The sequence below is a fragment of the Rhinopithecus bieti genome, unplaced genomic scaffold, assembly GCF_001698545.2.
Source record: "Rhinopithecus bieti isolate Rb0 unplaced genomic scaffold, ASM169854v2 scaffold_34317, whole genome shotgun sequence".
NCBI classification, from domain to species: domain Eukaryota; kingdom Metazoa; phylum Chordata; class Mammalia; order Primates; family Cercopithecidae; genus Rhinopithecus; species Rhinopithecus bieti.
The window spans coordinates 334,652-341,200 of record NW_016814779.1 but is presented as its reverse complement, the minus strand read 5'-3'; positions in this window follow the sequence as shown (position 1 = coordinate 341,200).

Genomic DNA, 6,549 nt, shown 5'->3' with positions numbered 1-6,549 from the left:
ACATATGTATTATTATAATGAGAAAATTATGAAATAATATGTATCACTTGCAGCTTATAGTTAGCATTCAAGAAACATTAACTGCTGTAATACACCTCTCCATTATAGCACTTCTTCTGAAAACTTTAAATTCACTGTTATACAGTGTACTTAAAAATACTCAATCATTTATTGGGATTCCTTGTATGCATTATATTTATAAATATAAAGAAAAGGACTAATGGTCTTATGTGGTCTTATTATTGTCATTGTCTTTCTTCATTCCTAGCTCAAGTTTCTCTAGAACAGGGCTCTCAAAGTGTGGTCTCCATATCAACAGCATGGGAAACTTCACCTGTTTTCAATGCAAATCCTTAGGCCATCTTACACCTGTTAAATCAGAAATGGACAGGGAGTGGTGAGAAGCTGCAATCTATATTTTAACAAGCCCTCCAGGTGGTTCTCATGCAAATTTGGGAACCGCTTCTCTGGAACACCATGGCCTGGCAACACAGTTTGGTCACCTTCCTGGACGGCAGCAAGACTGATATTCCTGAGTAGAAAACTCTTCTCTTGACCCATTATATTAGTGTACTAGTCCCCAGTGAGATATTTTCTCTCCAATCCTCATTTTCTTCGGTGACTTTTAACAATGGGGACAATAAATGCCTGTCTCAGGGTTTTTGTGAACATTTTATAAAAAAATCTTTAAAAATACTGTTTTCCTTCCATATTGGTACAATTAATCTAGTCTTTATTTTTTGACCCTTTATCTTTTTTTTTTTTTTTTTTCTTTTGAGGGAAGTGTCAGAGTACCAGGGCATGAGGGGAGAGTAAATTGATTGCTATGGAGGCTCTAACAGAAATCTACCCACTTCAAATGGCACCTTGGCCATCCTGAAGAACAGTTTAAGTTATGGATGCCCTTAGCATCCATAGGGAATAGCTCAGTGGTAATTGAACACAGACTATACACTGCTCGGAGGATACTGAGGATATATACATAGCGCTGAGTTTGAGAAGCTCACACTTTTATTTAGAAAGATATTTACATAAGTAATCTTAAAGTAAAACTTCTAAAAAATAATGGCATAAGGCAACAGAGAAAGGCAGTCACCCACGTTGGTGTGGTTAATTTCCAGTTGGGTTGTATATTTAATAAGCGTACATGGGAAGCAGGTGTCTCCATAGCTGGCAGATTCTATGTGCAGGAAATGTAATAGGAGCTAGGCTTGGTAAGATTTGTTTGGGCAGAAGGGAAGGGAGAAGGCAAGAACAGAGAAACAAACAGCTAAGGGTAAGGTCTGTTTGGGACAGTGCATATTTCAGGGGCAGGAAAGGTGACATTCATGAAGAGTCATGCATAGGAGACGGGAATGAAGTGTGGAATGTGAGTGTGAGGAGAGAATCGAATTCTAGTCTTAGGAGCTCAGACTGGATATTGCCATAGGTAGCAGACTCCTCTAGAGTTAAATCTTTCAGAGTTAAATCCAGACTCTGCCTTTCACCAGCCGTGAGACGTTGGACAAGTCACCGAATCTCTCTGTGTTTTGATTCTTCCTAAACAAATCAAGTGTATAATAATAGTTCCTACTTGGTAGGGTTGTTATGAGAAGGAATTGATTTAATGCCTGTAAAGGGCCTAGAGCAGTACATGACACTTTAACAAATGTAATATAAAATGTTTGCTAAATAATAAAGGTAGAGAAAACTTTGTTTAGGCATGTTAAGTAATGTTAATTATTGGGAATTGTCTGCTCATCTAACAAGTGCTTTGTATTTACCATAACTCTTTCAGATCTCATTAAAGATCAAACGTCTGCTTCCTTTTTTTTTTTTTTTTTGACAGAGTCTCACTCAGGCTGGAGTGTGGAGTTCAGTGGCATGATCTTGGCTCACGGCAACCTCCATCTTCTGGGTTCAAGCGATTCTCTTGTCTCAGCCTCCCAAGTAGCTGGGATTACAGGCGCCCACCACCCTGCAAGTTTTTGTATTTTGAGAAGAGACGAGGTTTCACCATTTGAGGAATATATGAGAGCGTCTCTACCTTTAAGCATCTCTGTGTATCTTGGCAATTTGAAAGATTCATTGCACCCTGAAATTTTACTCCATAACTGTTTACATGGTTAATCTTCAGGCAAACTGAGTGGGAGATGTGTTTTAAAAGATAGGTACCCCAAACCAAATAGCATTGACTGATTTTCACTAACAAAGGAAATCAGTTTATAACTAAAGCCTATTCTGGAAAGAGAATGTCCACACTTTTACATGTAATCCTAGATGATTATGGCAGGAATCTTTCTATTAAAAATAGAAGGGTGAAAATAGTTTACAGATTTACATCATGTTCCAGTTAACTATGAATAAATTAAGCTTTTATGAATAGGAAGGTAGCAAAGGATTACTAACATCATTCTAGACTAACTATAATCCCAAGATAGGAGGCAAATGATTAGCTAATATAACTCCATCAGCAGAATTTTTATCAATCTAAATATTCATCTTCTTTTCTACTCTCATCAAATATAATTGCAATTTTTACAGCAGGCTCTGTGAGACTGCAGATTATTTCTCTGTACACTCAAGCTGAAGACCAACAGACCTGACTCTATGCTGGGGTCTTAGATGTCGTGGACAGTAATGGAAGCTGATAAACAGTTAAAGTAAAATAGCAGTTGGTTAAGTAGCAGCTGGGGTTGAAGTAAAGGAACCATGTAGCCTAATTCAAATATCACCTCCTCAATGATGTTTTCTTTATCTTTTTTCTCTTTATGCTCCATTAGGATTTTGAATATGTTTCTTCTACACTTGTTTTATTGAACTAAATTATTTTTAGTTGTATTGCTTCCCTCACTTCACTGAGTTTCTTGAGATAAAAGCAGCATATCTTGCCTTAAAAAAAAAAAAAAAAAAAAAAAACTAACACGTTTCTTGATTCTAACAGATGTTCCCATATTGCATAAGACAAATGATTAAATAAATTAACAAGTTGTAGAGAAGGACTCATCATATAAGCTTGGCTGGATTTATTTCATTTTCCCCTCCACCCTGCTCTTGACTATTTCTACCTGCTTTGTATATAGTTTGGATTAATAGGGCACTATTGCCCTCTGGCTCCTGGCTGGTTCAGCTAAGGGGTACCATCAACAGAAGACAGAGAGATGAAAGAAAGTGAAAACAGAGTTTCCCTAGTTTCCACCCAGTGGAGATGGTGAGGGTGGATGCATTCCTCTACCCAAGGCCACAGCTCCACACAGTTTATATCCCATGGGTGCCAATAACCACTTCCTCCATTGACTTTTTGGGATCCCTGTTGTTAGGAGCCTCAAGGAGCTACATCATCCCTTGTGGCTTTTTTATATCCTGCCCACATCTTTATGGAGTTTATTGAGCTCTCCTCAAATTACCCAGTTTCAGTTTCATGCAAAAACCCCATTTCTTACAGGGGCCTTGACATGGAAGGAGAAACTGATGTTAAGGAAGATGAAGACTGAGAATAGGTAGAAGTTTAAACATAGATATGACATTCAGCTCAAGTCCTAAAGAAGAATGACTGAGCTGGAGTGATGTCTTCTGGTATTTTCTTTCCTCTCAAAAATCCTACCCATTTTACTTATGATGTAGAGTTCTTTTAAGATTTTCTCCAGAAACTTTCTACTAGAACTTTCTTATTTTGTGGATGAATTTTAGATTCATTCCATGCCCCCTGGTGAAAAGACTTATTCTTTCCTCTGGGTAATTATCATATTTACAGAGGACAAAAGCAAAAAAAAAAAAAAAAAAAAAAAAAAAGTGCAAAGAAAGGATCAGTGAAATCTGAGGTCAATTTAGGTATGCAGAGAAATGGACGAAAGTCATGTTTTTAGAAAATGGAAGAATAATTTTTTATAATGTGAAAGTAGTGTTTTCATGATGAGTAAACAAACAAAACTGGTTGCCATTCCAAAACTTATGATGTTCATGGATGAAAGTCCAGCAAATAGATTCACTCCATTGAGTCAGAACATAAAATGTTGCTTTACTCAGAAATTGTATAAGACTGCACATGAAAAGTTAATATTAATGAGTACTTATTAAATGCTTGTTATGTACCAGGAACTTGCTTATTACCTTACTTCATCCTCGCAACAACCTACGAGGTGCTGCTCATATTCCCAATGTGGAAGCTGAGAGGTTTGAAGGTTTATCTAGCAACAGTAAGAACAAGAGGTGAGATTTCATGTATGCAGGAGTATCTTATTCCAAATCTCCTCACTGCTGCAACCCCCTGCCTCCCACCTTCCTGGAATCTGCATGGGAAAGATTTTCATGCCATTCTGCACCAATTCTGGAGAGTTAGAGAGAAAATGACTACTATGCTCTCCAACTACCTGTAAGGAGGAGGTAGAAATAAAGTGCAAACAAACTCCTTTTTATTAAAACTTATCAGTTATAAGATATTGCTCACTACATCTCCAAAATTAAAAATATTAACCAAATGCTACCAAGTATGTGCTGGGCAGTATGCTTCACATGCATAATCTCCACGAATCCTTAAAACAACACAGTGAAATAGAGATTATAATACCCATTTTGGAAATGGCAGATAGGTTGAGTCCCATGCCCAAGATCCAGCAGGTAGTGGAACTGGATTTCTAAGCCAGGCCTCCCTGTCCTATTCCCTTTGTCTCCACACTTCCTTCTGGGGGAGGACTAAATTGACAAGGAACACTGAAGCTTCGACCAGTCTGAATCTCAAACATATTCTTAGTGCTGAGAAAGGCACCTCAAGTTGTGTATCTCTTCTCCGTGCAGTCGGGCATCTAGACTATCTTGAAAGTGTTTTAAACGTTCAAATAAGCTTTTATTAATTTTCAAGCACAGCAGAACTTACAGTACTTCATATTCATAAGTTCTCCATCTATGGATAGATTCAACTAACTGAGAATCAAACATATACAGAAAAAAAATTTATGAAGTTTCAAAAAGCGAAATTTGAATTTGCACCACATTGACTACTGAGTTGAAGCCATGTGAATGAAGTGATGTTTAGACATTGTATTAGGTATTATAAGTAATCTAGAGATGCTTTAAAGCATATGCAAGCACGTGTAGGTTATATGCAAATACTATGCCATTTTATGTAAGGGATTGAGCATCTACAGATTTTAGTATCCACAGGGGTCCTGGAACCAATCCTCCACAGACACCAAGGAACAACTGTATATTACTTAGTGAAAATAGAACCAGAGCTACTGCCAAATGATTTAGGCCTTCCTTTCACGTCCCGTGGTTATTAGTGTCTGTCACTGTTATCAACACCACCACCTTTTTTACCAGCATTATCATCTTTAGTATGTCTACTCTCACCACTTCTATTCAAGATTGTGCTGAAGGTTCTTGCAGGGCAATTAGTCAAGAAAAAAAAAAAGTCAGATGGGAAAGAAAGAAGTAAAACTATGTCTATTCAAAAATGACATTATTCTTTATGTAGAAAATTCTAAAGAATCTATTACCAAAAGATATAGAATGAATAAATGAGGTCAGCAGTGTTGCAACATAATTTAATTTTTACGTGAGCAAAATATTATACAAAATAAACTATATTTTATATACTTGCAATGAGCAATCAAAAAATGAAACAAAACAAATATATTCAGAATAGCATCAAAAAGAATAAAACATTTGAAATAAATTTAACAAAAATAGTGTAAAGCTTATACTCTGAAAATTACAAAACACTGTTGAAAGAAATTCAAGATGTGTGTAAACGAAAAGATGTTTCATGTTCATGGACCTGGAGACAATATAATTAATTTTTGATGCACAGGTTCAACACAATCTCCATTTGAATCCAAACTGGCTTTGTGGAAATCAACAGGCTAATCCTAAAATTCATATGAAAACTTAAGGGACTCAGAATTGCCAAAATAATCTTTAAAAAGAACAAAATATGCAATTCACACTTCACAAGTACAAAACTTACTACAAAGCACCAGTAATCAAGGCAGTGTGGTACTGGCATAAAGATCAACATAGAGATTAATGGAATAAAACTAACAATCCAGAAATGAACCTTCATGTTTGTGGACGCCAAAATAATTCAATGAGGACAGAGTTGTTTTTCAGCAGTCAATGATGGGATGACTGGAAATCCATACACAAAGGAATAAATTTTAACCCTCTACTTCATATTATATAAAAAATTAACCATAATGGACTAATTTAAGAGCTAAAATATGAAGTCCTTACAAGAAAACATAGGATTAAATCTTTGTGACTTTGGATTTGGCAATGGTTTCTTAGATATTACACCAAAAGAACAAACAAACAAAAAAGAAAAAGTATAGATAAATTGTATCTCACCAAAATTACAAACTCTTGCACTTCTAAGGCCATCATCAAGGAAGTGAAGACACCAACAGAACAAGAGAAGGTTTTTGCAAATTATGTATGTGATAAGGGACTTATACTGAAAATATATAAATAATTCTTACATGAGCCAGGGAATGACAGCAACATGAGCCAGGGAATGACAGCAACACTTCACAGAAGAAAAGAGGCCAGGCTAACCTTAAGGCTTGCAGGAAA